The sequence below is a fragment of the Nicotiana attenuata genome, chromosome 2 (assembly GCF_001879085.1).
Source record: "Nicotiana attenuata strain UT chromosome 2, NIATTr2, whole genome shotgun sequence".
Taxonomy (NCBI): Eukaryota; Viridiplantae; Streptophyta; class Magnoliopsida; order Solanales; family Solanaceae; genus Nicotiana; species Nicotiana attenuata.
Window position 1 is genome coordinate 54,668,015 of NC_031990.1, and position 9,295 is coordinate 54,677,309.

Sequence of the window (9,295 nt, forward strand, 5' to 3'; positions counted from 1 at the left end):
CAATCCAATCCCCTACCCGGTCCAAATCCCCGTTCTCCCAAAAACGTTGCTGTTTGGTCAAGATCTAATCCTGGCCGTCGAGGATTCATCATCCAACGGCCAGGAACTGAGGGATCACACGTATATAACTATCCGAACCGTGTCACCCCCCGTTTCATCGTCTCAAACGCACCCTACCCACAGACCCTGTAATACCACCGCACGCTGCTGCCGGAAATCGCCCACGGCGGCGGCAGTTGTCCAAATCCTCCCAAATTCACACCATCCCCTCTCCTCGTTCCCCTCTTTCCGAATCCACCTCCCACTTACCCCAAATCCCCGTCAAATTTGTCAAATAACCCAAACCCTAGGCGGCGCCGCCTTCCAAACTTTCCCAAAGTTATACCCTATACTCTTCTCATCTTCCTCTTCACGAGCCCCCAATTGGATTCCTTCAAACATCGCTGGAAATGCCCGAATTTTAGATCTCAAAGCAGCAGAACCCTAGAACTTCATATGTGAGTTTTCTTTTTCTTTAAATTAGTTTTTCCTCCACGACCGTCATTTCTTCTTGATTAATTAATTTAGGTTTTGTTCTTTTCGTTTTGTTTGACAATCCGTCTAGGATCAGTAACTGAATTTGTTTGTTCTTATTTGTTCGTTTTCATGTTTGTTTGAGTTCTAATTCACTAATAGTCAATAGCACGATTTATTCTTTTAATTCTGTCATTAGTTCCTGTTCAGTGTTCTAGGTTCATTTTACGTTTGTTCTGATTGTTCTTCTTCATTTGATTAAGTTTTCTCCATGTTAATTGATGCTTGATTTTGTGCTTGGTTTGGGTAGTTCTTGACTGTTAATGATAATTTGACATTAATTTCAATTGAATTGCTGTTTGGTTTAGTGAAAAAATTCAGTTTGGGTTAACAGCTTAGTTAAAATTAATTGCCATGCTTTGATTAGCTAGCTCGAATGATTAGTTCAATTTTAGGATTTGTTTAAACTTAGCTGAATTTTCCAGCTCCTGTTAAACACTTAACCATAGTTATTTGACTAAGGTAAGAAGGATAGGGGTTAGTTTGACTAGACTTAGTAATTTCAGACTAGTAAAAGGGTAGTTCAGGGAATGTCATGCAGGGAATCTAGTAATAACTGAAATAAAACTTCCTAGAAGCTTCTAGATGGGGGTCTTTGGTAAAATATCAGGCATTAAGTGTACTAACTTGAGTAACAAGCCAATAACTAAGGGACTATGTGGGTAAAACTGAATTTAAAAAGAGGGACTAAAGGAAAAATAGAAAATCTGAGGCTGGCCCTTATTTGTGCCTATAAAATGGCATGCCCTTTGCCTTCACTCACAAGTTGGAAGCCTCCAAAACTCCTCTTGATAGTTCTCTCTAATCTCCAGATCTGAATTTTGAAATTCGAATATTCAAAACCCCAAAAACACAAGAAAAATTTCAAAAATCCAAAAACAAAACAGAAATGCAGTAAAAAAATAAAAAGTGCACTGTTCCATTGGATGTTGTAGGATAATTTCGATTTCTAGCTGTGCAGTCACGTCTGTTGGTTCAAGGTCTAGCTACTGGAATTTCAAAGATCTATTGGTTCTATTTCGAGTGGTTTTTAGGTTCAATTGAGTCAGTTTAGGCCAACCAGTTGGTATAGTCCTTTGGCAGTGTGTTACTGGTTCTGGAAGCTGTAGTTTTGGTTCAAATTACTCTTATTTGCTGGTCATTGCTGTTTGTGATTGCTGGTGCTGTCTGGGAATAATTCGATAGTCGAGCTGTTGTTTTCCTGCTGCTGATCTCCTTGCTTCTTTTGTGACTTAATTCCAGGTACATGTCGTGTAATCTCCAAGCTTGGACGTGAAATGAAGTGCATTTTTTCGTCTTGTTGCTGAAGTCATATCTGTATCGCAACTAGTCTTAGAATCATACTTGAATCTGCACTTGTATATTAAACTGGATCGTGTAGACTGTATTGCCTTACCATGGACAACTGAATTCAGGAATTGCCTTATTTGTTCTATTTTATTTCATCAGTCTAAATCCCGTGTAGGTCGATCCTTTGGAATTAGTAGATAACCTTGAGTTTGTAGGCATGAGTGTTATTGAAAAGCTAGGATTCAGTTAATGAATTCATAGCTTGGTAGACTTAAACCAATTCCGCAGTTGTTTTTTTTGTTTATTTCAAATAGTTAGTCCATAACAGCTTTAGTCAAAGTGCGTGCCAAATGAAATGAATCGATTCATTTAACTGTTAATTAGCTTTCCTGTTTCATATTGAGCGCATGTTAGTCTCTATAATTTGTGCTGTGAATTCTGCATTGGGCTTGATTTCAATCGAAGCCCATTTATACCTCCATATTGCATCCAAGGATGGATTGCACCTAGTCAAAAACGGACTCTGATTTGCTAATGCTGGGCCCAATGGCGTGGCCCAGCTACTCAATAAAAATTAAACTCACTCGTCACAGATTGGGCTGGATGTTAAGCAGGCCCAAATCATAGTGCTATTTCAGGTTAACGTTACCAAGTATGCAGGGGAACAAATTCTCTTAGGTTCATTAAGTCTAATTTGTAACATTAGGTTCTCGAGTTAAGTGGCGGGCTCAAATTAAACGGTCTATTCCTTTTGCTTGAATCCGGACTTGAGCTTGGGGCCCGGATGTTATAATATTAATCAATTATGACTTTTTCTTTATTACTAGAGACAAAAAAAAATATAGAAAAACATAGCCACTTTAGGATTGACCTTTAAATAAAAAGTGGGATGAGCCTCGCTAAATAAAAATGCCTAAATCGCGGGGCCCTCATTAAATGCTTTATTAAAAAATATTTTGAAACTCGGGACACGCCATTTAGCGAATTTTCATGGCTTCCCGCAAAGTTAATAAGACGCTAGCTACTTTAGGCGCGCTTTTTAATTTTACGTTCTTAAATACGGGTGCACATTTATGTGACCCAAATCCAAATCCCAAAACGTTGAATAAGAGGTGTTGAGGATCCGGGTGCATTTCATGTGACGCGATCCAAAAACGCGCTCTTAAACGGTGTTCACTTTCTTAAAATTTATTTAATTAAAAGCGGTTAAATTCTGGAAATGCACAGAGGTTTGAACATGTACTAAAATCAAATAATTAAGCCAAATATAGCAGTTGAGTGACCGTGCTAGAACCACGGAACTCGGGAGTGCCTAACCCCTTCTCCCGGGTTAACAGAATTCCTTACCGGGATTTTTGGTTCGCAACTGTTAATACAGAGTCAAACCCTTTCCTCGATTTGAGATTCAAACCGGTGACTTGGGACACCATAAATCTCCTAAGTGGCGACTCTGAACCTCTTAATAAACGAATCCCGTTTCGATTGTCCTTTAATTAGAAAAACTCCTTTTATTATACCCTTCACGGGTGTAATAAGTTAAAAAAGGAGGTGTGATAGCTCTTGCGACTCTGCTGGGGACAAGAACCCAGAATCTCTGGTTCAGGGTTCAAGAATTCGAGCTCAGTTGAATTGTTATATTTGGCTTTATCTGATTTTTCTACATGTTTCATGCCTTGTGTGCTAATTGTTTTACCGCTTTGATATTTGTTGAATTGTATATAAACCGTTGCGAATCCCTTCCTCTCTCTGAGTCTTCTACATCATGGAGAAGGGTGCACTTCGTGTAGCTTCTCTTCTGTTTTGAGTCTTTTCCCATTTAGAACGAGTTTGGATAAGTTGCAAAGCCGACGGAGCTTCTGTATCCCCGGTACGCTGCCTCCCCCTCGGCCCGAGTTGTCCGCTCAGGTAAGCCAGGTCTAGACCAATAAACCTAGGGTTTAAACTTAGAAGAACAAAACCTCATGCCGGATCCCTAGTAGGACGCTTGTTTGCATCATATGCATTTGACTTAGGGGACTCAACATAGGGGTTGGGTCCGTCTAGGACAGGTGACCCGAAATAATGGACCATCCTGATGCATCTTACGTGCTACTTGCGCATTTATTTGCTCGGCTTTGCATGTTGACCGGCTTGTCTAAATGAGTGAAGTATGAAAATAAGCAGTGTCAGGACTAAGTGAGGGTGACCAGTTGTTGTGAAAACCCAATATCCAAGTAGTGCCGAAATGCTGCTGGATTTTTGAGAAAATGAAAGAAAAAGAAGAAAGTAGTTTTCTTTAATTTGTTTTGTTTACCAATGGAAAAGAAAAACCAAAAGAATTTTATTTTTCAAATCAGTCTGTTTGCCACTGAACAAGAAAACATAAAAAATGAACTTTGCTTTCAGAAATAGTGTATTTGCCAACGAAAACAAAGAGTCCTATTTTCAAAATAGTTAGGTTTATTTGCCCGAACTACGCCGGTTTGATTCTCACCGGATGTGAGATACGTAGGCAACCCTCATCGGGTCCAACTTCCCTTTTTGCGAAAATAGCCAAAAATGTTAAAATTTTTAATTTCGTCATGAATAAGTCGGGTGACGCTATTCTTGTAAAAAATAAGCCGAATGTTCTCAAAAGGGCGCCGGAAGGCCGTTTTTGCAAGAGCAGCCATCCTGAGTCATTTTTAAATGGTTTGCGGACACAGCCTTAAAATCTTCCTCCTAGAAGTGCTGAAAGGCCATATTTGCAAATCCAGAGCCTGCTTTCTAAATAAAGAATTTTTGCACAAATAGCCATTTTTCAAAATAAGTCATTAAAATTCCATAAATGTGCAGGATGGATTCAAGTAACATCGAAACCTTCTCAGTCCTGAGCGAGATCCCTTTGAAACTTCACATGTGGTGGCATGATTTGGGAAAAGGAAGCAGAGATACCGTGGCCAAAAGTTTGGGTGGTCTCGTTGATTTGCTAAACATCCAACCAAGGAAAGATATTATTGAGTCATTGATACCATTCTGGGATTTGACCCGTAATGTATTCTGGTTTTCCGATTTTTAACTCACACCTACATTGGAAGAGATTGCCGGATACGCCGGTCTCAACGGGAACCTCCGAGGTAGATACCCATTGGCCCCATGACCGGTAACCCTTTATAGGTTCTTGGATTTATTGAACATCAGGCGGGATATTCAAGACCCGCATCTGGCGGAAGGGTGTTGTACATTGCATTTCTTATATCACCGGTATGGTAACCCCAAAGGTTTTGAGGAACCTAGCACAGGATTGACGCATGCTGGAAATAAAGACAAATGGGAAGCCCGACGGGGATTAGCCTTCATGGTAGCCTTTCTGGGAGTGGTGGTTTGTCCGAGGAAAGACGGTCACATAGACCTTGGCCTGGTAGGGATGCTAGATGTTGCTATGAAAAAGCCTACTAGCACGGTGGTTCCCCTGATTGTAGCAGAAATGTACCGAGCTTTGACCAAATGTCGGGAAAGGGAGAAATTCTTCCAAGGTTGCAATTTACTCTTACAATTGTGGATACAGGAACACCTCTGTCACCGCACAGGCTATATGAACTACGGTTTGACTGGATTGAGTTGTATTGCAGAATTTGAGACCCGGGTGACAGGTATTGAATTCCCTGAGGGTACTGAGGCTTGGTCGTCATGCTTAAGATCCTTGAGCGCAGATAAAGTTGAATGGGCTTATGGATGGCTCCCTGCTACTGAAGCTGTATACACCTCAGCGGAGGTCCCTTATATTCTTTTGATGGGTACTCGAAGCATACAACCTTATGCTCCTTACCAAGTTCTGCGGCAATTTGGAAGATTCCAGACAGTGCACAACGATGAAGATCTGAGTGAGCAAGTCATCGAGTTAGGCCCAAAAGCTGCATTCCCTAAAGGCAGAATCCGAAAGATTTGGAATGAGTGCAGATACCTTGAACCCAAGACTGTAGTACAGGGCCGAGCCAGAGGTGAGGTAGATCCCAAATACTTGGTGTGGTTTGGTAAGAGATTTCAAATTCCCGAGAGACCCGCCAAAAGGCCACATGTGCAACAATTCACTAACGAGGCTCAGGTGCAGTGGGATTGGTTAGCTAAGGAAAAGGAGTATAAGGACCGAATAGGAGCATTGGAAAAACAGGTTTAGGAGCTCCGGTTTGAAAACACTTTGCAAGCCGCAGCCGACGAAGGTGATAAGAAGAAATTGGCCCAGGAGAATGAAGCTCTCAAAGCCCAAATTCAGCAAATGAAAATAGATGCCAGGAATCGGATAAGAAGTCTGTCCGACGAGAGAGTTCTGGACTGTCAGGAGGAATTGGAAAAATCCGAGGGAAGTGTGGCAAAGCTTCGGGCACAATGGGCAAAGAAGACCGAGGAAAGGGCCCAGTTTGTACAACAAATGAAGAAGAACTATGAGGGAACCATTGCTAACATGAAAAGAAAAATGAATACTCTTGAAGAAAAGGCCGCTCGGCAGGACAAATAATTTCGGGACGAGAGGGAACATTATTATGGGTTAATCTTTGAGATGAAAAAGGAAATAAAATTGTTACAAGACCTTCACCTCCAGGATTCTCAGGTACTAGAGGCTCGTACCCAACAGATAAGTCGACTGCTTCAAGAAAAGGGCCAAATCAGGGGACGAATCAGAAACATTGCCAATTACATTGACATGAAGTGCCAAGCTGGTGAGCGGATGGGTCGTACCACGTTCTTTGCTTCCGTGATGATATTCGTCCGCCAGGTCATGAATGATTTGGATCAGTTGCAAAAGGGTCTCGCACGCAGGCCTGCGGCGATGCCGAGAGATGCCCCGTGGGCTCCAGGATTTGAAGCTTTGATGTATTCCTAGATAATCGAGTTTGTATTTCTGCTTTTGAGTCTGGTTTTGTACTTCTTTTTTTCGAAGAAAAAACACAAATAGTTTCGTAGCTTTGTAATTGCAGTTGTTATTACTGAAAACTTGAAAATTCCCCGAAAAATTGTTTCTTTATTTCTTGCATTTATTTTTCGCATTTATTTGCAAGAACTACGCTTGGTCTGATTCACGCGGGGTCGTGATACGTAGGCAATCTCCATAGAATTCGACCGTAATAATAATAAAAGTGGAAGAAACAAGAAAGGAAAGGAAAACACAAGAGGAAAAGAAAACAAAGATAAAAAGAGGGCAAGTGAAAAAGGAAAGATAAGAGTGGAAAAATAATTTTGAGGAAAAAGCGGTTAGGAACAAGGAAAACAAAGGAGAAAAGGAAAAGAAAGGAGAAGAGATAGTTTGCAATTGGCAAGTACAGGAAATGGAAAGCCGGGATGACGCATGTGACTGAGCAAAGGCATAATAGAAATGGTTAACTGCTTAGGTGCATTCACCCCTCAATGTGTGGTTATCTATCTGTTAATACCCTAACTGCTAATAAAGTTGTTGTTGATGAGTCCAGGCAAGTGGTTAAGTTGACTGGCATTCTGGCAACCCATCCCTACAACACCCGCTCTAAGGACAAGTCAAACATGGTCAATTAGGAGTTAGAAGCAAGCATTGTTGACCCATCTAGGGAGGAGGAAGTAGTGTACGTTAATGCAATGAAGGAGGAGATGTATAAACTGAAGCAACAAATGGCCGAGATGTACCAGGCCTGGTCGAAGGGACATCCACCACCAGCTTACCCTGCTAACCCCTCTTACCTCCCACCACCAGCTCAGCCTCAAGATCCTCCCACAGTGAATTCATCACCAGCTTTCCCTACTTACTAGCAGTACTATGGAACCACCTCTCAAACGCCACCACCACCACCACCCAAACAAATCTCATGTCCTCCACCACCAATCACCCCCTGTGTTCGTGGCTCCCCCACCTGCCACACTACACAGGTCTTCTAGCGAACCTTTGTTCCAAACTCATGATAACCAGTACTACCCGCCCGAAGCCACTTTCAAACCGCCAGAGCCATGCCCTTACACTCCTCGCCTTGATCTCTCAGCAGAAGAAGAAAAGCCTCCCAAAAACCCTGAGCAAGATGAAATGATCCGGAAGGTCAAGAGCCTAGAACAGTCATTTCGAAATATGCAGGGGCTCGGAGGACAAGTGAGTGTAGCTTACAAGGATCTGTGCTTGTTTCCTGACGTCCAGTTGCCAGCAGGATTCAAGTTACCCAAGTTTGACTTATATGATGGCCATGGTGATCCGGTGGCTCACTTAAGGGGATTCTGCAGCAAGATGAGAGGAGCTGGAGGAAAGGATGAGTTATTGATGGCTTACTTTAGTCAAAGTCTAAGTGGAGCAGCGTTGGAGTGGTACACACGACAGGACCATGCCCGATGGTACACCTGGGACGACTTGGCTCAAGCATTTGCATGTCATTTTCAGTACAATCTCGAAATTGTCCCAGATCGTCTGTCGCTAACTAAAATTGAGAAGAAGCCCAGAGAAAGCTTTAGAGAGTATGGTTTTCGGTGGAGAGAGCAGGCAGCAAGAGTCAATCCTCCAATGAAAGAGAATGAGATGGTTGATTATTTCCTTCAGGCTTTGGAGCCAACCTATTATGGTCATCTGGTGTCCGCAGTGGGGAAAACTTTCAATGAGGTCGTGAAAATGGGAAGTATGGTGGAAGAGGGTCTCAAGTCTAACAAGATTATGAGCTATTCAGCAATCAAAGCAACTACTCAGGCTATTCAGAGCGGCACTGGAGGAGTATTGGGAAAGAAGAAGAAAGAAGAGGTTGCGGTAGTGGAATCGAGAGCTTGGGGTCCGTCACCATATTATCACCAACCTCGCCCTCACCCCCAAACCTACCCACATACCCCATATGGCCCACCGCAGCATTACTACCCACCTCCCGCTCCCCATTTCTCTGTCCACCATGCCCAAACATATCCCCAACCTCCTACCCATGCACAATGGCGCGCACCTACCCCACAAAATACTTACTCAGCTCAAAGCACTTACCCACCCCCAAGAACCAACAGAAATCCTGTTGGAACCGGTTTTCGACCCAATCCCGCATTTAAGAATGATAGGTTGCAAAAGAAGAAGACTTTCACTCCTTTGGGTGAATATTACACCAGCTTGTACCACAGATTGAGACAGTTGGGCATGCTGAACCCGATTGAACCCAAATTGCCAAATCCTCCCCCAAGGAATCTGGACCACTCTGTGAGTTGTGAGTATTGCTCAGGTGCGCTGGGACATGACACAAAAAACTGTTGGCACTTGAAAACGGCTGTCCAAGAGCTCATTGATACCCGCCGAATTGAAATACAAGCTCCAGAAATGCCTAACATCACCCAAAATCCATTACCAACTCATCACGAGACCCATATGATCGAGCTAATCCAAAAGGGAGAGCATAAGAAGCCGTCACAGACCGTAATGATGATCAGGGCTAGTGAGGATAAATCAAATGAGAAACTAGCAAAGGAGAGAGCATCGATCAAGGTAGGAGAAACAGTT